Raw genomic sequence first — 22,412 nt, forward strand, 5'->3', positions numbered from 1 at the left:
TATTCAGTATGTATAAACATTTGTTTCAAGTGTAAGTACAATAATAATTAATTACAATTTTTTCCGGGATTCATTTTGTAGTTGGTCTATATTTTATGTGTCAGTAAATTTTCTGTTTAATTAGGTTGCATATATAGAACGTTTTCATGTTTCTCCAATCAATTGTCCAGCGTGGCTTAGCAATTTTAAAATAGGTTCGCAGTTCGAATTATATTACTGTGAATTTACTCTCTTGAATTTTTCAGGCTGTGAGTTCGTAATAAGATTGAAGGTGAAATCACGTAATTCTGTTATAGTAGCTCGAGCTTTGTAGCGGGTGGTGTTCACTAGCTACTTTCTTTCTAGTCTACTAAATTGAAAATTAAGGACAAACGGCACAGGTATCTCTTTAATCCTTTGTTTTGGTTCAAAGCTAGACGCTATTCGTCTCTCATTTTGAATATGCTGAACTAGAAAAGCTTGTTTTTTTCAATTTCGTGCAAAACTACTCGAGGGCTATCTGCGCTAGCCCTTCCTAATTTATCAGTGTAAGACTAGAGGGAAGGCAGCTAGTCATCACCGTCAACTCTTGGACTACTCTTTTACCAACGAATAGTGGGATTGACCATTACCTTATAACGACCCCACGCTGAAAGGCTAGCATGTTTGGTGTGACGGGGACTCAAACCCGCGACCCTCGGATTACGAGTCGAACTTAACCACACTTGGCTACGCCGGGCCAACTAGAAAAGAGTTTATTTGTTTGTGTTTAAATTTTGCCCAAAACTACGCGAGGGTTGCCTGTACTAGCTCTTCCTAATTTAATAGTGTATGACTAGAAAGAAGGCAGGTAAATCAACAACAACTACAGCCAACTCTTGGGCTACTCTTCAACCAATGAATAGTGGAATTGACCATAACTTTATAAGCCCTCACAGCTGAAAGAGCAAGCATGTTTGGTGAAACGGGGATTCGAACCAGCGACCATCAGATTACGAGCCGAGCGCCCCTGACCCTCTGGCCATGCCAGGCCGAACTAGACATGGCCTAATTTTGACTTATGCATAATAAGAATGATCGTCACAGTATAACAGCCACAAGGCGGTAACGACAGTTATTTTCGGCAGCAGAATTTGATCTAGCGACTGTAGTGCACTAACCACCAATCTACGCTAGACAATCTGTTATACAGTTACAAGAATATTTGAACACAAACAACATCGTTCGGTAAATCTGAAAAAATACAAAATTCGTATTACAGAAAGTAATAATTTTGCTTTCAAACTAAGTTCTTTCTCTTTAGTGGTAAATCTGAAGGTTTATAACGTTGAAATTAAGCTTCGTTACCATTAGAGGGAACGACACAGATAAACAGTTGTGTGGCATTATTTTTCACAGAAACGAACACAATTAAAACTACATTTCTGTGCTCATTTCATAGTTTTCAAACATAAATATTACTTATTAGAACCTTGAACTAAATAGTTTGTTAACACTCACGTCATTTTTGTTCTTTTCGTCTTTCGTAGATTTTTCTGCATGATCCCTGGAATTTACATTAAAATATCCAGTTTGTGGATATTTTACATAATTCAAGTTTATTTCTCTCATTATACCTTGAAATATATTAGGTCTGGGTTCTTTCCAGATCATAATACTAATATAAAAAAGAGGTAATTCTTTGATAAATATGTCTGTAGTTACAGACATCAGTAGGTAAACGTTTATACTAAAAGTAACATGAACTAAACGGCAAACAATAACAACTGTAATATAATCTGTAAAACTTTAACGTTACTATAATATTACAGTAGTATATTGGTACACAGGCTAACTGGCACGTTGAATTCATAGGATTCTTGTTCTATTAAATCAACATCAGAAATGTTCGTTATTGGAGAACAATATTACATCAGATTCTAGATTAGGGTAAGAAATGAAGAAATAAAAACATCAATTCTATATTAAATAAGTTAATCGGTGATTAAGTAAATCTAATGAAAACTGACAATTAAATCTAAATTATTTTGCTTTAATTTAAACAAACTAGTTTAAGTTTGTTTGTTTTTTGAATTTCATACAAAGCTACTTGAGGGATATCTGTGCTAGCCGTCCATAATTTAGCAGTGTAAGACTAGAGGGAAGGCAGCTAGTCATCACCACCCACCGCCAACTCTTGGACTACTCTTTTACCAACGAATAGGGGGATTGCCCTCACATTATAACGCCCCCACGGCTGAAAATGCGAGCATATTTGGCGCGACGGGGATGCGAACCCGCGACCCTCAGATTACGACTCGCATGCCGTAACACTCTTGGCCATGCCGGACCAGATAGTTTAAGAGTTTAATTATATAATTTTAAAACTCCTCACTTTCCTTGGTCGTAAGCCGTTTACAAGTTAGAACTATTTAATCATTATAAGAATCGTAAATACCATTACAAACGTTCATAATAAGAAATCAGTTTAAAAATCATGATAATAAACATTAAATAGATTGAAGTATACCTAAACTGTTAGATTGTTCAACGAATCAGCTGTAAACTTGAAGGTTAATAACATTACAAGTAGAAATATGATCCTATTGGATAGCTTTGTACATAACAATAAACAAATGCTACCAATAGAAATTTGTGCTTTCTATAATACACGTATTATAAGTGGTACTCCCACCGTGATAAATACCAATGGAAGCGAAAATAACATTACTATTACGGGTGCTCAAATGAAAACAATAATATAATTTTTTGACACTTTTATCGTTAACTAATAATGATTTTCATATAAAGTGTTCATATAATTCAGATAAAATATTTTATGGTGTGTTTATAAGTGTCTGATAAAACTTACGTCTACATCCATTCAGTGACGAATCTTCAATATCTGCACTGTTGACCTTCTGGATAGGAAAGTAATATGACCCAAAGTAGTTGCTATAATGATTTTAGGAAACCAGACACGTTCCTTTTGTTTCTCGTATTTGAAGTAGCCAGGTGGACATGGATCTTAAAGAACGGAATAGTTTGTAATGTACATATCTAACTGCATCTTAAACTCCAAAACTTTGATTAAAAAAAAAGTGAATTGAATCCTGTAACGAAGTTACAGTAGACAATAAAGCACAAAGTAAACCTTTGATATAATTATTTTATGTGAGGAAAGAAGATTGTGATTCTGTTTCATGACTAGTTTGTTTTTGTATATGAATTTTGTATTGCCCATATATATCCAATGTCTGCGTGTTAGGTTTGTTTCTTTCTTATAAAACAACAGTCCCCAATATTTTTCACTATGTTTCTTGAGGTATGATATTTTCTATATTACTCTTACTTACGTTTTTTTTTGTACAGGTTAACTGGCCCAGCATGGCCAGGTGGTTAGGGCATTCAACTCGTAATCTGAGGATCGCGGGTTCGTTCTAATCCCCATCACACCAAACATGCTCGCTCTTTCAGCCGTGGGGGGCGTTATAATGTTACAGTCTATCCCACTATTCATTGGTAAATAAGTAGTCCAAGAATTGGCGGTGGGTGGTGATAACTAGCTGCCTTCCCTCTAGTCTTACACTGCTAAATTAGGGATGGCTGGCGCAGATAGCCCTCAAGTAGATATGCGCAAAATTCAAAAGAAACCGAACACATTATGGACAATTGTTTATGTTTTCGACATAAAATATGTGTAAATTTATTTTAAAGCATGACACAATGAATTGTTGAAAACAAAATAAAAAATAAGGTGAAAAATAAGACACTAAAAATCTATATTATAATATGGACCACCATAAACGTTATAATAAGTGAAGAAAAAACAGGTGTGGTTGTGTTCAAAGTAGTGTCTTTACAACTAGAGATGCTGTTATAGTTGTGAGAATAATAAAAACAACAACTTTTATATTAAAGCATGGAAGTAATGTCTCTAAAGCACAAGCTGAAGGTATATAAAAATCCAGTTTAAATTGTTCCTAATATTAGACAGAGCTGTCCTTTATTAACAACTGTTAAACAAATAACATCAGCTGCAGCTACCGCTCTTATACAACTTTTCTTATCCAAACAATGAGATTGATTAAGGTAGTTAAAATACCCTGCAGATAAAAAAGCATAGAACGTGTTCAGCGATATATCGTTGCTCGAACCTGGAACCATCTGATTAATAGTCCTAATGTAATATTTCCTTTTAACTAAAGCCACCAAATTCTTATTACATGTATTACTTAATCTGTATATTATCAAAAGAAATGTTGTTGTCTATTTATCACAAGTTACTTTGTGTCTCTGTATAAAGGAAATTCAGATTTATAGCCAGTTTTCACATGCTGTTGTTGAAAATCTGTTTAAAGAAATAAACTAACAAAAACAATTTGCATTGTTTCAGTGAAATATTTTAAGTTCTGATAATTTCAAACGTATTTTTAGTTGATTAAGAGTTTTCTCTTTAAACTGATATAAACCCATATTTATACGAAAAAATTCTCTCTACTTTTTGTATAAGAAGATAAGAAAAAGAAAAACGACAATAAATCGTTATTCACAACTTACAGCAAAGGTTTTTCTTTAACATGAATCTAACGGACAGATGTCGCTGTTGTATGGAGACAAACACACGGAAATAAAATAACCTAACAGAAGCTGTAAAGAGATGTTTTCTGTATGTTTGGAAGTGAAGTTTTAATGTCGATAAATCAAAGTGTCTGGTCAAATTTTTATATTTAAATTCGGTTTTTCCTTTAAATTACAAATAGCATTTATAAATCTAAACAAATAGTTTGTAAACATTTTAAGTTGGAATGCTTATATGACATGACCATTCGGTGAAGTGGATCAACCTTGTGTCAGCCTTAGTTCCAGTCAACATAAGGCTATAAACTACTTTCAAAAATATTATAGAAAATAATCTATATAAAGAATCTGTTTGTTTTGGAATTTCGCACAAAGCTACATGAGGGCTATCTGTGCTGGCCGTCCCTAATTTAGCAGTGTAAGACTAGAGGGAAGGCAGCTAGTCATCACCACCCACCGCCAACTCTTGGGCTACACTTTTACCAACGAATAGTGGGATTGACCGTCACATTATAACGCCCCCACGGCTGGGAGGGCGAGCATGTTTAGCGCGACGCGGGCGCGACCCTCGGATTACGAGTCGCACGCCTTACGCGGTAGGCCATGCCGGGCCAATATAAAGAATCAGAAGTTCTCTATTAATAAGCATTAATCACAGTTATAGCTCCCAAAGTGTATAATACATCAACTATAGCAAACCAGTAATATATATCTCGACTCGTCGGGCCGGCATGACCAGGTGGGTTAAGGTGTTCGGCTCGTAATCTGAGGGTTCGAATCCCCGTCGCACCAAACATGCTTGCCCTTTCAGCCGTGGAGGCGTTATAATGTAACAGTCAATGCCACTATTCGTTTGTAAAAGAGTAGCCCAAAAGTTGGCGGTGGGTGGGAATGACTACCTGTCTTCTTTCTAGTCTTACACTGCTAAATTAAGGACGGCTAGCGCAGATAGCTGTCGTGTAGCTTTGCGCGAAATTCAAAACAAAGAAGCAAACTTTCGGCTCGTCACGTCGATTATATTTATAGACGTGAGGAAAGTTTCTTGAAACTTCAATTTAGGTAACAATAAAGATGATGCATAAGTGTTTACGTCCACACACATACTGTTGATTTTTACACTCGAGAATTTTCTACAATTTAAGTGAATAGGCGGGAAGTTTGCATACAAACTTAACAGTATAAGTTAAGTATATTTCTAAATATAAATTTAGACTTTATAAAACGTCAATATTAAAATAGATATATGATAGTAAATTTCTTATGCCTAACTTGCATGACAACAAATTAAATCCATACATGTTTCAGGATACTATGCTTTCAAATAAGAACTCTAAGATGGGTGATACTGATGTTTCTTCACGTGTCTAAACTACTACTCCTTCAAGACGTTAGACTATATACATATGTGTGTGTGTGTGACTTTGTATGTTACATGAAAACAAGACATATATGAGTTATAGATCAAAACGAAAGTTTAATAAACATAACAGCTTATTTGGATTCTAAACATACAAGATTTAATATAGAACGTGAAAAAGTTCTATTATCTTTTGTTATAAGAAACTAAAATAGAATTAATAAGATGTTTTTCTGCTTTGGATTTTACACGAGGGTTGTCTGTGCTAGCTGTCCCTAATTTAGCAGTGTAAGACTAGATGGAAAGCAGGTAGTCATCACCACCCACCATCAACTTTGGGCTACTCTTTTACCAACGAATACTGGAATTGATTATCACATTATAACGCCCCCACAGCTGAAAGAGCGAGCATGTTTGGTGTGACGGGGATTCGAACCCGTGATCCTCAAATTACGAGTTGAGTCCCTTAACTACTTGGCCATGCTGGGTCATTTCTGTTTGTTTGAACGAACAAACTACACGTTGTTTTGGAGCATTTTTTGTTATTTATGTCCAATATATTTGTTTCATTTACATAATCATTGAGTGAACATTTGAATATTCCCTAATGTGGGACACTTTAGAAGACTTTACTAGCATATTGAAGGTCAATTTTAACCTCAAAGTAAAATGTGCAGCCTATTTAGTTTTTTAAGATAAAGATTATAAGTGTGGTGTAATTGAATACACTTAAGAAAAGTAAATATTAATTTTATGTAGGGTTTATTATTAATTTTGTATAGTGATTGTAGTATTTAATGATTCGTATCTATCATAATATATAACAAACAATAAATTATGTAATTCATGTTACAAAACCTTTTATAACTTGGTTTATAATTTATGATCCTTAGAATAGCTATAGGTCATACAAATCCTATGTTTCTTTTAATTTTGTATATTTTCTTAAACAAGATGGTCAGTGTTCTTGAATATCAAACACTTCAGGTTGTGACAATCCTGTATTCTTAGATTGTTTAAACTGTAAACAACAATAGCGCCAGTATTTTATTGGTGGCTTTGTATACTATTAGTGTGTGTGACCACTTGGAGATCTTTGTACTTGTTAAAAGTTTGTATCCAGATTGTATGCACGTGAAGTAAAGTTGAATAGTATCAGGGTTTGACAATTCTAATACAATGATTTTCTTCTAAACTTCTATATTTCTTAACCAAGATAGTCAATATTCATCAATGAGTCAGTTTTTGTAAACTGTATGTTGATGACGTCAGGATCCCCAAATTGCTGTAGAAGAAAGCTTCACATTTGATCATGTACTGTTACAATAACTGTCTATACAGGCGTTTTAATTTCGCGTTAAATATCGGTTTATTAGTTTTATGGACCTATAAGAGAAACGACATGTAGAAATTTGTAGGTGTGTTTTGTGATAGTAATCAGTCTGAAAGCTGTGGTATTTTAAATAATAGTAATTAGTAAGTAGTTTATTTATTATATTTAGCTGTAGGGTGATTACTGATTACATGTATGATTTGTGAACGCGAAAGAGTAATTGTTCTACAGAACATTGAAGAAGTTATACATTCCACACTTTCACAAAGTTTGTGTACGTTTGGAGGTGATCAATGTGGTCCTCAGAGGTTTATAGTAAGCATTGTTATTCTATAATAGTAATTCATCAAATGTATGTTGGGATAATGTCACGATAAATAATGTTTTGACTGTTTATTATATCACTAAAAATTTTTAAACACTTGTTTCATAATTATAATATCGTCCTTTTAGGACTATTTAAATGGTAAGTAAATGTAATTAATTTAATGACAAGCATCCCTTTATGAGGACTTAATAATAAATGATTTAATTAATTAGTGTTAAACATACTTTTTATGACAATTTAATTAACAAGTTCATATTACACCATGTATTGTAAAAGTCATAGCTGCCTAGAAACACGTTCTCTACTTTGTAATACTATTACATAATCATCCTTCATAGCCAATGTCATAGCAGCCTAACAACGCATCCCTATGACATGTCCCCAGCGGCAAAACTTAGAACTATGAAATCTTCATCTTGATAACCATGCACACACAAACATGTGGTGCTCTCTGGTTTAAAAAATGTAAACTATGACCTCATTATTTGTTATGGCATCGCACCTCTCTTCCCCCATCCTCTTAGGAAGCTAATGAGCAGTAGTTAGGTTCCCACTTTGGACGTGCGTGCTGATTAGCTTCCTAAGATAATGGGGGAAGAGAGGTGCGAAGCCATAACAAATAATGAGGTCATAGTTTACATTTTTGAAACCAGAGAGCACCACATGTGGGAAGCGAAGGACTGAAACAGCAGTAAGTCTACGGATTTACAACTCTAAAATTAAGAGACTGATGGACAGACACACGTCCAACGCCGCTTTAAGTCGTTAGTGAAGAATTAATTATTTTACAGACTGTGGCAGTAAAGTCACATTATTAAAAGGCCAGGTAAAGTAGCTCCATTAATTTATTTAATTAAAATATGTTGATATTTAATATAAAACAGGTATTGATGGTGTCCATGTAAGGTGAATTTCAACCACGAAAAATAGGTTTATTTTGATCTATATTATAATTATGCGCACATTGGTAACAGTTTCAAGAAATTAAGACATTTATATATAATTGAAAAAAATTAAACGGTTTACAAGTGACAAGTTTAAAACTTATTTGAATAAAAAGAAAGTTCAAACATTACAGAAGGTAGTTGCTCTATCCAATGATTACACTTTAACACATAAAACCACTTTTCATAAAATATATCCCTGCCAGCTTAGCGAAAAGCTGCGCCTGTTTAATCTACTAAAGTTGAGGATTCTTATAAAAATTCTAGCTCTTCTAGTTTAAAATCTCTTGACAATGAGGATAAAATTTCAACAAAATCATCAAGGCCTACCTGCCAAATTTGTAAAGAAAACTAGTCATGTTAAGTTGGATTGTTGATCTTTAAAATAGAATAGGAAAAGGAGTACATTTGTGTCCAAATATGGACATCGTTTCATCAAGTTATTTGTTGATTTGGTCATTGACCAACAAGTTGATGTAGTTAGGAAAACATTTAAACCCTTTTGTGTTTGTTGATTCTGTGATTCATCTAAGAATGATGTTGTTCCTAAGAAAATCCAGACATGTTTCTCTTATGTACTGTGACTCGAGCTCAGACGAAAAATTAAATGAAGAACAAATGACAGAGAGTTGTTTAGAGGACGATATTACAAATTTGTATTAGTGATCGTGTGGATAACTGTCCTGCTGACAATTCATATTCTTGTAATGTTAAACTCCAATGTAACAGCCTTCAGTTCTTGCCTTCAATTTGGTTCAAAATTATCAGTATATTGTGATCAGTGTAAATGACAATAGGTTGTGAAGATACATACACTGCTGGCCAAAGTCTTAAGGCCAATGAACATAAAGAAAAATTGTGCATTTTGCGTTGTTAAACTCAACCACTTATTTAAGTAGAGCTTCGAAAGATTAAAATAAGAAAATGGAAAATAAAAAAACAACTGTTTCAGCATTTAATAGGTAAAATGTGAACACTATGAAATTAGCCTAAATACTAGCTGGTCAAAGTTTAAGACCATACCAACAAGAAGTCCTAAACAGGGTAAAATGCCCAACAAGAGGTCTCAGTATTGAATTGCACGGCCGTCATTGCGAATAACTTCAAACATTCGCTTTGGTATGGTCGATATAAGCGTTTGCAGAAGGCTGGCTGGAATGTTTTTCCAAGTGGTGAAGATGGCTTCACGAAGATCACGCACTGTTTGGAATTGACGTCCATTTCTATAAATTTCCCTTGCCATTCACCCTCGACAATTCTGCCACGTTCAAACTCTGTCAACTTTTTAGCCTTTGCTATGTTTTTACCCAATGTAACACAGGAGATGTCAGTGAGAGATGTTCACAACACTAATTCTTGAACACAAATGACTAAATTTTGTTACGTGTTTAACGCTTCGTTTCAGTGTGGTCTTAAACTTTTGACCAGTTAGAATTTAGGCTAATGTCATAGTGTTCACATTTTCCCTATTAAATGCTAAAAAAGTTTTTTTTAATTTTATTTTTCTTATTTTCATCTTTCGAAGCTCTACTCGAATAAGTAGTTGAGTCTAACAACGCAAAATGCATATTTTTTCTTTATATTCATTGGCCTTAAGATTTTGGCCAGCAGTGTACGTATTGAAATCTTCTAAAGCTTTTCACACAGTTAAATAGTTCTTCTGGTTTCAGTTAAAAGTTTTAGAAAAATAACAAACAGGGTGTTCAGTACCTCTTTCGGCTGATTGTAATAGAATAGTACCAGCACCATAATCACTAGCATCAATGGCATAATACAAAAGGCTTATCAAAGTCAGGTAACATCAATAGAGTATAAGTGCACAATACAGATTTTACTTTTTCAAAAGCAAATTAACTTGTTTCAGAACTCTTGAACTTTTGGGTTTTTTTTCAATAGGTTTGTTAATGATACATTGTTGTCAGCAAAATATTTTTAAAACTTTCTGTAATAACCAGCCATTTCCAAAAATCTCATCAAACTTTTCTTGTTTTAGGGATTGGATAATTCACAGTGCAATGAAATTTGGCTTGAACTGGAGTAGCTTGATTGTGATCTACCACTTGACCTGATAAACAATTTCGGCCTTATAAAAGTCACTTTTTGCCAAACGTTCAGTGAGACTGGCTTTCTTAAGCCTCTCAAAAACATCACGTAATGCACTTAAATGTTATTCCCAGGTTTTCTCTGTAAATTACAATAGAATCAACCTAAATACCAACATATGACAGATTCCTTGAGACATTGGTTCATCATTAGCCGAAAAGTTGCCTGAGAAATTTTCATCTCAAACGGCATTAAATTGTAATGGTATAATCCATCAGGAGTAACAAAGGCAGACGTGTTTTCAATCTGTCAGTAGGAGGAATAGCTTAACATCTGTTCAGCAGGTCACACTTTGTGATATATCTGGCTTTTCCAATGTTATTAATACAATCATCTAGTCTTGGGATGGGATAGGAATCTGTCTTTGTTAAAGTTTGTACATAATCTAACAGAACCAGTACACAAGGTAAAAGCCAATCACTTGTACTGGGTTCTATAATGCCATTGTCCAGCATATAAGATAATGTTTATGCATGTCGTCAGCCTTAATGATACAGCAAGTCGTCTTGCAATATTCTTCTGTTTCAACCCAGTGTTGTCGTAGGCAACCATCTGATTTCTCAAACCTACGCTAATAGGACCTGGCATAATGTTTAAAATATTTACAGAGTTAAAAACGCGTCGCCAACAGGAAGGGTAGAAAAGTAACACCAAAATCCCTGGCTCTTATACCTCACCCTAGACATTGCGTTTGGAACAAGTCTCAGGACGTTTCCATGTAAAAGAGATAAAACTAACTCAAAATGAACTCAGATAATGCAGAGTAATAGAGAAATAAAACTTGAAAGTTTAGGGCAATACACAAAGTAAATTTAGTTTTCAAATGATATAAATGACCAAATATCACATTTTTCGAACATGTAACAACCTTTTTAAATAATAGTGTATTCGATATACCTTAAAATTTCCTTCTAGTAGCAGTTGTTTTTCCTTGCATTTATAAAATAATTCCATATAATCATAAGAATACATCAATTTTCTTATTGCAAAATCAAGGTTGTCTATTTGAGGATACTGCTTTTTAACTGCTCTTTCTTAAAGTTACTTGAGGGTTTAAATAAGCTAGTTGCCAGGAACCTAAATAAATCTACAATCTTAATTTCAGGTTACAGATCTCTTTACTAAATAAAATGTTTTTATTTTCTTTTTCTTTTGAAATTACGTAATGTTTTATCATCCTCAACATAAATATATGATAAACAGATCACTGTCATCTGTTCTAAGCAATGGATTACAACCTTCATTTGCAAATTTTCTATATTTTCCAGTTATATGATCATGGTTTATATTCATATTCCTTTCAACTGAATTTAGTGGTGTTTACCTTATCACAGATATGGCAAATGTTATTGTTTCTCAATTCTCTTCTTTCTTTGTCAATTCATTCGTTCTTCAACTTCTTTCTTCAACAATTGCATGAACTGAATAAGTGCATACGTTCCTCTATATAATGTGGAATTCTTATAATTTTCCTCAACGTATTCGGTATATTAACAAAATTCGTATTCTCACAACTGCCTTTGTCTTACCTCTTAATTTCTTTACTTTGATTTCTGAATCTAAATACCATGTACAGCAAGTTGTAGAATCAGGTTATCTTTTTGTAGTGATTCATGTGTGAAAATAAAATAATTTTCTAATATAAACTAGATATAAAGGAATCACGAATGTTTACGACATCACCCGATACAGAAGAAGTATTGCGTAGTGCAGGAAAGAAGTTGATGACATAGAATACTAAACTTATGTCATAAAGTGTACGGAAATACATATAACATTTCTTTTATTTACAGCATTTATGTTTGTTTGTTTTTAAAATAAAACACGAAAGAATATTATAATAACTCTTGTTTATTCTACATTAACTAACTAATAAACACGAATAATAATCACATGTTAGAAGAGGAATAATCTATTATGGAAATATATTTGTTATTATTTTCGTCGTATTTCGTAATATTCAATTTATGAATAAACAGCAGCAGCTGTTTATAAAACATTATTAATAAGATGATATAAATAAAAACCGGAAAATCGAAAATAAAAAAAATTGTATGGGTCTCCACTTGGACCCAACAAACCTTCAAGCCATATTTGATGAACATCCATCAATATAGGGCGGAGTTGTATTAAAAAAGCGTAAAAAGACCATAAAAACCACGAAACGCAAAATCCATTTCTGAGATTTTGTTTGTGTTTTCATTAACATAATGAATCTCCAAACTTATTTTACTGAAGATCTATTCACACCTTATGAAATAATTACATGGACATACTTTTGTATTTACTCAGACACTTGGTGGAATACTCCACTCTCGACCAAAGTTTGGTAAATTTGCGATTAATGAAATATTATCCTAGAAAATCAAAAGTTGCTCCACTTATATGTGATTGTGAAAAGAGCATAAACGCTCACGGAAACTGCAAAACACAAAATGTGAAACCGCAACTTTGCATGTATCTCCACATGGAAAAACAAACCTTCATGTAAAATTTGTTAAAGGTCCAATAAAAGCGGGTGAACTATTGAAAAAAAAAAACGTCCCTAAAAGTTATAAGTGTAAAACAAATATATTCAAAACAAAAATTTGTACTTCCATCCACATGGACCTAATGAATCTCCATATGAATTTTGCTGAAGATCTATTTACACCCTGCGATGTAGTTACATGGACACACAGCAGATAGTTTGTTTTGCTTTTTGAATTTCGCGCAAAGCTACTCGAGGGCTATCTGCGCTAGCCGTCCCTAATTTTGCAGTGTAAGACTAGAGGGAAGGCAGCTAGTCATCACCACCCACCGCCAACTCTTGTACCAAAGAATAATGGGATTGACCGTAACATTATAACTCCCCCCCCGGCTGAAAGCGTGAGTATGTTTTAGTATGACGAGAGTTCGAACCTGCGACCCGCGGATTACGAGTTGAGTGCCTTAACCACCTGGCTATGCTAGACCACAGCGTATAGTACTGTTATATTTATACAGAAATTAGCTGGAGAACCCCTTCCCTGGATGTAAATTATGTAAATTCATAATTAATGAAAGGTTATAATGAACGTAATTGTAAAAATTAAAAAACACATCGAGAAATGACGATAAAAACTGCAAAACGAAAAATTTGTATGTATCTTCCCAGGGACCCAATGAATCATAATACAAATTGAATGATACTTCAATTAAAGGAAGTGAGATAGTCCATAAAAAAACTCAAGATACAAAAGTCAAAACTGAAAATTGCTATGGATCTCCTCATGGATCTAATGAGCCTCCAGAACAAATTTGGACAATGCTCTATCCACACTCTACAAAGTAGTCAAATAGACTTGGAACAGACAGTACTATTACATTTTTACAGATATTAGATCGAGTATCCGTTTTATGGACAGAAGCTATGTATATTCATGATTAATGAAATATTTTTTCCCCTTATATTTAATGGTAAAAACATATAAACGCTAATAAAAACTGCAAAACATAAAATGTGAAAACGTTGTTTTTGTGTATCTTCCCATGGAGCGAATGAGCCTGCATACTAAATATGCTAAAGACCTATTTACAGGAGAGGAGGTAGTGGTAAAAATCGCAAAATAGAAAACTGAAAATTTATATGAATCTCACCATCTCCTTATCAAATTTGGTGGAAATCCATCCATAGGGTCTCGAAAGTCCTGTCCCATCATGTAAATTCATGATTAATGATAGTTTATTTAAGGACATAAAAGTTGCTTTGCTTGTGTGTAATTGTTAAAACGCTCATAAAAATTACAGAACACAAAACTTGAAATCGTAAATTTGCATGTATATCCACATTGACCAAAAAAAATCGTTCATGCTTAGTTTGGTAAAAATCCATCAACAGCGAGTGAAGTGGTGTTAGAAAAACCAGCAAAACGCAAAATGCAAAACTGAAAATATTTTTGAATCTCCCCATGGACAAAATGAACCTTCATGCCAGACTTGGTGAGTATACATCAACAAGAGGCAACGTGATGGTGAAAAATAAAACGCAAAATGACCTTTGTCCGTTTCCTTTATGCGGTCGGGTGATTATATTTTTGTTTCTGGAGAATTCTTTGATAACTGTCATCCTTTAGATTTCAGATTTGAGGATACCCTGCGTGTACCACAGTTGTCAAATGTAGACTGTACGATTTTTTTTAACCTGGTAATAATATTTCTCGTTTTTTTTTGGAAAACATAAGTAAAGATTTTATATTCCAGTACGATGCTTCCCAGAGAAAGAGGTAGTTGACGTAGTTAAGTTTTTGAAGACGGTATGAAGAAGTTCAATGCTTTAGCCAGTTTAATTTTCTGATTGTTACTTAAAAGTGATGTATCTGTAGTTAGCGACGACTTGATCAGGAGATATATTGTTGGAAAGTTTCCTTTGTTTAACGTTTCGCACGTGTTCGTATCTAGCAGTTTCTTTCTCACTACTCCGATTAATAAGATTCAGCTCTTACGTATATATTTCTCTTGTAATTACAAATATTGTTTGTTTGTCGTGTACTTCTAGATATTTGATGATGGAACTGTAAGGATTCAAACGTTTAATAAATGTTTTCGTTTCGTGTTTTGCTTTATCATGAACATATGAGAGTTTTGTTATTATATCAAGTAGGTTCTGGGATATTATAAAGATATACTTGTACTTTGTGCTTGGTTGTGCTTCTATCTGCCATATTTACTGTTCACTACATAAGTATTACATTACGTTTCTATCTGCAGCACTTTCTTCAGATTCTGTATGACACAGAGATTGTCTAATTTACTTTACTTGGGTTTTTTTTCTCCACCATAATAGCGAGCTATTACTGCACCCCATCACACCAAACATGCTGTGACGTCGTTGTAATGCGACGTTCAATCCATCTATTCGTTGATAAAAGAGTAGTCCAAGAGATAGCAGTGGGTGATGATTATAAGCTGTCATCCCTCTAGTCTTACACTAAAAAATTGGGGACGGCTAGCGCAGATAGCCTTCTTGCAGCTTTGCGCAAAATTCAAAACAAACAAACAACATTTCTGCACTGTATTATCTTTCTCTCTGTCTTGGCCACTGTCAGCTGCACTGCATTTTTTCTACTGTAGCGAATGTCGACTTTATCTGTACCATGTTCACTATTGTACTGCAATAATGAGTTGCATTCCATCTAACATGTTGAACCTTTACTACTTCAGACCTACAATGCTTTTCTATCTCTTACATTGTCTAGTTACTAATTCAGTACGTCGTTGCGTTTCTCTTTGCCATATTATTATTATTATGAAGCATTTCTTTTGTCGACTGTACCTTTCGGCGCCGCGTTGCGTTTCTCTCTAACATATCGAGCGCATAGTTTAGCGCTTCACTGTGTTTCAGCGTGTTAAGGCGTTCGACTCGTAATCCGAGGGTCGCGGGTTCGAATCCCGGTCGCACCAAACATGCTCGCCCTTTCAGCCGTGGGGACGTTATAATGTGACGGTCAATCCCACTATTCTTTGGTAAATGAGTAGCCCAAGAGTTGGCGGTGGGTGGTGATGACTAGCTGCCTTCCCTCTAGGCTTACACTGCTAAATTAGGGACGGCTAACGCAGATAGCCCTCGAGTAGCTTTGCGCGAAATTCAAAACAAACACTGTGTTTCTTACTCCCATATACCTGACCCTCCTGGGTATCAAACATAAAATACCCAAATACCCACACAGTGAAACTCGAACTCCCATATTAACTGTCTATTACTTCAGTAATGTATTGCATTTATCATTACTATAGTGATTGTTGTTATTCTCCGTGTGTAGTAACTGTATACTTCAGCAATATGCTCTGCTTTTCTGTCATTTTGATTGTTTACTTTTCAGCACTGTTTCATGTTTCTCCATGACATGTTGACTGTCTACTTCAGTAGTGCATTGTATTTCCATTTACAATATTTTCTAACTGCGTCAACACTTCATTGCGTTTCTATCTACTATTGTGAATGTCTAATTAAACAGATTATTATATTGTATTACTCTCCTACATTCAAAATTTTGTTTAAATATAGTTTTCGACACAAAAACAAATTGTTTTTAAATATAAATAATGATGAAGAAAACATCACATTCAAATAAAAACGATATAGCTAAAACAGCAGCAAGTTATTAAGCTGCTGTCTGATACAAATTATTTTAAATTAGTTAACTTGCGTATAATTAATTATACAATGTTAAATAAATTAAGTCATTATAAAATTTCTACTAAATCAAGTAACGATAATTAATAATAAAGATATTACTTTTCACTTTTTTAAAAAGAAGAAATTAGTCTATACAATGATAAGTTAACTTGAAATTTAAACACAACAAAAAACTAGAAAATCACTACAAAACATAGAGTGAATGCAGTACACTGCTAAATGATTTTCTGAGAGGAAAATACACGTTTTTGTAGAGCCTGCTAACAGAATGATATACTAATATAACAAAACCTAACGTTTACAAAAATACAAAATGTAAGTAGAAATGAAAAATAACAAACCGAATATTTTAAAATTGGCCCGGCATGGCCGAGCGCGTAAGGCGTGCGACTTGTAATCTGAGATTAGCGGTTTCGCATACCCGTCGCGCCAAACATGCTCGTCCTTTCAGTTTAGGGACGTTATAATGTGACGGTCAATCCCACTATTCGTTGGTAAAAGGAGTAGCTCAAGAGTTGGTGGTGGGTGGTGATGACTAGCTGCCTTCCCTCTAGTCTTACACTGCTAAATTAGGGACGGCTAGCATAGATAGCCCTCGAGTAGCTTTGTGCGAAATTCAAAAAACAAACAAACAAACAATCTAACAGAACTAATCCGATTTCAGGAGACATTTAACAAAATTAAAAATATAACTCAAAATATAGTGTGGCACATGTTTAAATTTTTAAAGGACGCTCACCTCTTCTTGCTTTCATAATAATAAAACATTACTTTAGTTGCATAACATGTATCATTTATAAATGACTCTGTGCTCACTAACCTTTTCATAAAATAAATACCAAAACAAGTATGGTATGCCAGTGGAAAGTTTTATACAGAGAACTAATAGTTTTTTTTATATTAATGTTAACACTTTATTCGTATTTCACAGAAGTTCTAATAGACAACCGTTATTTGTATTAGCTAAATTTTTATTATTTAAATAATTGATTAAACTTGCATAATATAATAAATAATCTATTTTTCATAGAGTTGAATCCCTGTAATGACGGGTACACCACGAATATTCCTTCGCGCCCTTTGCGTTTAAACAAACAAAAAAGTTTATGATCTACCTCTAAACACAACTACAATCACATACTACAACAGATGTTACGAAGAAAAGAAATGTGGACAGATGTTAAAAGCACTCTGAGGATATTAGTAACATGCAACATCTCAAATAAGGCAAAATCAGTGAATTTTACTTAGACGTACTTTATAATAATATATCTTAAGTAGTATTTACTAAAATTACGTTAATTTCTAAAGGATAGTCGTGAAATTATTATCCAAGCCAAACAGATCAGTTAAAATGTACAGAGAATATTTCTCCTCATAACAACTTTTTCCGCGATCAGGCCGAAGGAAGCAGCTGTCATTCCTAATAAAATTGCGTAAAATATACTATGTAAGTCACGCATCGTCAAAGGTTGGGGTACCGTTTTCTCTAAACATACTTCAGAATTTCTTTGTGGAACATGTCGAGCTTTCTCAATTAGGTTCATCTCAGTCATTCTTGTAATTCTGTTCAAAAGGAAAAAAAAAACGAGATATATTCAATGATAAAATTTCATTCATTAAATACATCAAAAATACGGCAATTTCCTCTTCAAATTTACAATAAATTACTTCAGATAAATAGTGTTCTTAATTTTCACAAGTATATTTCTTTCGTGGTAAGGGCACGGCATGGCCAAGCGTGTTAAGGCGTTCGACTCGTAATCCAAGGGTCGCGGGTTCGAATCCCGGTCGCACCAAACATGATCGCCCTTTCAGTCGTGGGGGCATTATAATATAACGATCAATCCCACTATTCATTGGTAAAAGATTGGCGGTAGATGGTGATGACTAGCTGCCTCCCTCTAGTCTTACACAGCTAAATTAGGGACGGGTAGCGCAGATAGCCTTCGAGTAGCTTTGCGCGAAATTCAAACAAACAAAACAAACTTTTATGTTTTAACCACAAGATGAAGCTTGAAATTATATTGGAGTATTTAGTAAACTGTGTTTATTATTATAATGGAATTACTCAGTACAATCTGATTTGGTGATTAAGATTTATTTAATGATAAAAGTTTTCAGATGACCTGCTGCAGACAAAAATCATGCTACACTCTAATCATTTTGCTTTTATTTACATATCACTCAAAAGTAGTATATTTGTTGATTTTGGCTAATATACTGATATGTTATTTTATAATTACACTATATTTGGATATATTTTGTGAAATGGTACTTATTTTTATGGCCAACATCAGAAAGTAAAGCTCTAAAATAACAAAAAGACTGATGAAAGGCTTAAGCACTCCGCTTTGTGAATATCAGTTAGACATAAGATACACTAAGAAAATGTTAATTTGAGTACAATGAATAATCAAGAAATTTCTAAAATTTCTGTAAACTTTTAGCCTGTTTCATAGTGTAAATACTGATGCATAACTACTTTATATTTCATACGAACAGAATTCTATGCTATTCGATTATTGTTTACGTATATCTTTGCCATTCTTGTTGTTATTTGAATATGTTCAAATTCTATAATGACAATATATATACATTTGTGTGTGTGTGTGTGTAATAAGGTCAAATAAGATGGTGAACTAATTACAGGTACACTGTAAAAATTAAAACGAGCATAAAATCTTCTTCCTATAGCTAGAAGAAATACACAAAAACTAAATTATTTTACAGATTGTGTATAAATTAGAAGGTTATAAAGTGGGTTAGTAGATTCCACGTTGTGGTGGGTATACAACGCTTATCAGTCTTATCGTCCATTCACTGTTCTCCAATGAAAAAAATTCATAAAACTAATTATGATCATCAAAAGAAATACAAGTTAGGAGATGTTGGTGCTTAAACTTACAACTTCCCACGTCTATATCACTCTTCACTGCCTGCAGAACAACTGTGAAAAGGTGACTGCTCTCCAAAGTAAAACAAAAGTAAAAGTAAGACAAAGAAGAAAAAAGAAAACGAAATAAGATATTACCATTTAAAGGTAAGATAAACTTATTTTATTGAAATAAGTAACAAAACTAACGAAAAATTGTGTTTTTTTATTATGTTTAAACTGAAAACTAAATAAATACAAATCAGACAAGTTTCGTCATTCTAAAGCTAGAAAAACCAGTCAAGTTGATTTTTATTATTCAAACGAATACTGAAATTGGGTTCCAGCTTAACTTCTTAAAATCTAGTCAACTTCTATCAGAGAGCAATGAATTACAGCTATGTATAACATGAAATAAGTTTATTAAAAAACAATGAATCAGCGCCCTACATAAAACGCTACTTATATTGTCATATTTAATTATGCTTATGAGAACATCATAAACTTATCGATTATTTCCGGAAACATGAAACCTTCACTCATCAGAAGGTCCACAAAGGCTTGGTTCCAAAACCATTGTAGGGCTATGTTAAGTCAAGTGAAGAACAAAAACATGTTTTTTTTCAACCTTAACTGGTTTCATTTAACCTGATACATACTATTTATTACTTATAATATCCCCAAATGCAGCTATGTAGTTCAGATTAAGACCAAGAATAATGAATAGATGATTCCTCATAGCAAACGTCAGCAAGTGATACTCATTACAATATTATATGGTATAGTTCACTATGTTCATCCTGCTTAATTTACGGGTTAATTTTCTGACAGTGTGTCCACAACCTTTCCAGTATGGATGTGATACACCAAAATTTGTTCAGTTTATATCATTTTCCACAACAAACTTCCATCTAGTATCATTGGTTAGCTTTGTTGCACAGTTATACTAAAACAACAACTAAACAGAAAGGCATTTATGTTTAAAATAGTTCCTAATAGCAAGTGAAACATGCACTGAAATAAGATTGTACACAGAAATTTTCCCATCAACCCCATGAAACAACCAAACATCTAATGGTATATGGATCATTATAAACGCAGTTTTGGTAGAGCCTTAACCAACATTATAAATGTTCTCGTCTATGCAGAATTCGTGTCGATTTTAAAAATCGAAATAATCTAGAAACATAAAAATTATATCTAAGAAGCTATGCACATTACAGAAATGTATTCGATGCTTACACGAGAATTGTGTATGCGAAAGAAGTTCGGAGGCGTATTTGCCAGAGATCAACTACCTAACCATGCAGAGAAACAACTGCTCATAGACAAATTGGGTCTGAATCGTACACCTGGCCGTCACCGAGTCTGTATTCACTTTGATCGAGATGAGCAAGAAGAATATGTTGGTCTATAAGACTGTCTTCACATAATATCAACATAATATTTTGGATAAGGTAATTAGGGCATTTGACCTAATACTTTTGCAGAAGACCAAGCTTAGAGACAATGATGAATTCGATCTGAAAGGATGGACTTTGGAGAGACTGTTAGGCAATAGTGGACTAGCCATCGCTAGCAGGATAGATAGCACTATAAGACTGGAACGTCTGGATGACCAAGCATACAACACCCACAACAAAAAGATCCAGTTAGTGAGACTGTCCGACCCAAGACGACCCAACCCACTCACCATGGCCAACCTTTGTATGGTTAAAGAGTTGGAATTCTTTCAGAACCTGAGCTTCAATTATAGCCCATTTCTCATTATGGGGGAATACAATTTATGCCATACCAGCTGGGATTCCATGGGCTGAAACAGGAATGGCTAGAATTGTTTGAGGCTCTTGCTGAGTTAAATATTTGCATCCTCAACACTGGAAAACCTACAAGGCTTGTGGAGAGATATGATTGACCTGGTTCTGATAAATGAAGATACCAGAGACTTGGCTGTTTGGAGAAGGAGCTACCGAGTTGAAAATGACTACTCCCTGTATGATGTACGTTTCTTTTACCAGCTCCATCATGTTACTCCTTCAAGGAAGAAGGCCTTATACAGTCAGAGGGATGAAACCGGGGTTTGGACTATTATCAAGAACAGGATCAGGAAATAGAAACCTCCAAGGGTTATAATCACCTGCAAAAATGTTCCAAACTGGTATAATCCTGACATGGATGCATCCTGGAAAGAAAAGAACAGAAAGGAAAGAGAGTTTGAGCAGTGCAGGGGCACCGATAACTTGAAAGTCTTCACCAAGTTAAAGATAGAATGTAATCATGTACTTCAAGGTTCAAAAGAACTGCAGCAAGAACCGTCAGAGCACAATGGGATAGGTTATGTGTTAAGTCCAACCTCAACACCATGGAGTTTTGGAAGTTCCATAACAAGTTCAAAGCTCGGAGGTCTTCTGTAAGAACCACTTTGTACAGCGACTCTGGACAAGTACCACTCACTAATGAGGACCAAGGAAGAGCCTTTCTTGCTAGATCCATAATCAAAGTAGTCACAATGACCGAAATCAAAGGACAGTAGTCAGGAATCATATTGAAGAGATGGTTAAGGTGAGTGAGCCCATGCAGTACTTCAACATAGAAAGTGTGATGGATGTAATCAGGACCAGCAAGAAAGGAGCACCCAGACCAGATGGCATCAATGTCAAGAATGTTAAAGACCTGCCAATAGAGGTGATCCAAAGGCTTATGAACAGAGCTAGAAGTCAGGAGTCATCCCAGAAGTCTGGACAGATGCTTTCATAAGTACTGTGCTAAAGTTAGG

This window comes from Tachypleus tridentatus, chromosome 3 (genome assembly GCF_004210375.1).
Source record: "Tachypleus tridentatus isolate NWPU-2018 chromosome 3, ASM421037v1, whole genome shotgun sequence".
In the NCBI taxonomy this organism is placed as follows: domain Eukaryota; kingdom Metazoa; phylum Arthropoda; class Merostomata; order Xiphosura; family Limulidae; genus Tachypleus; species Tachypleus tridentatus.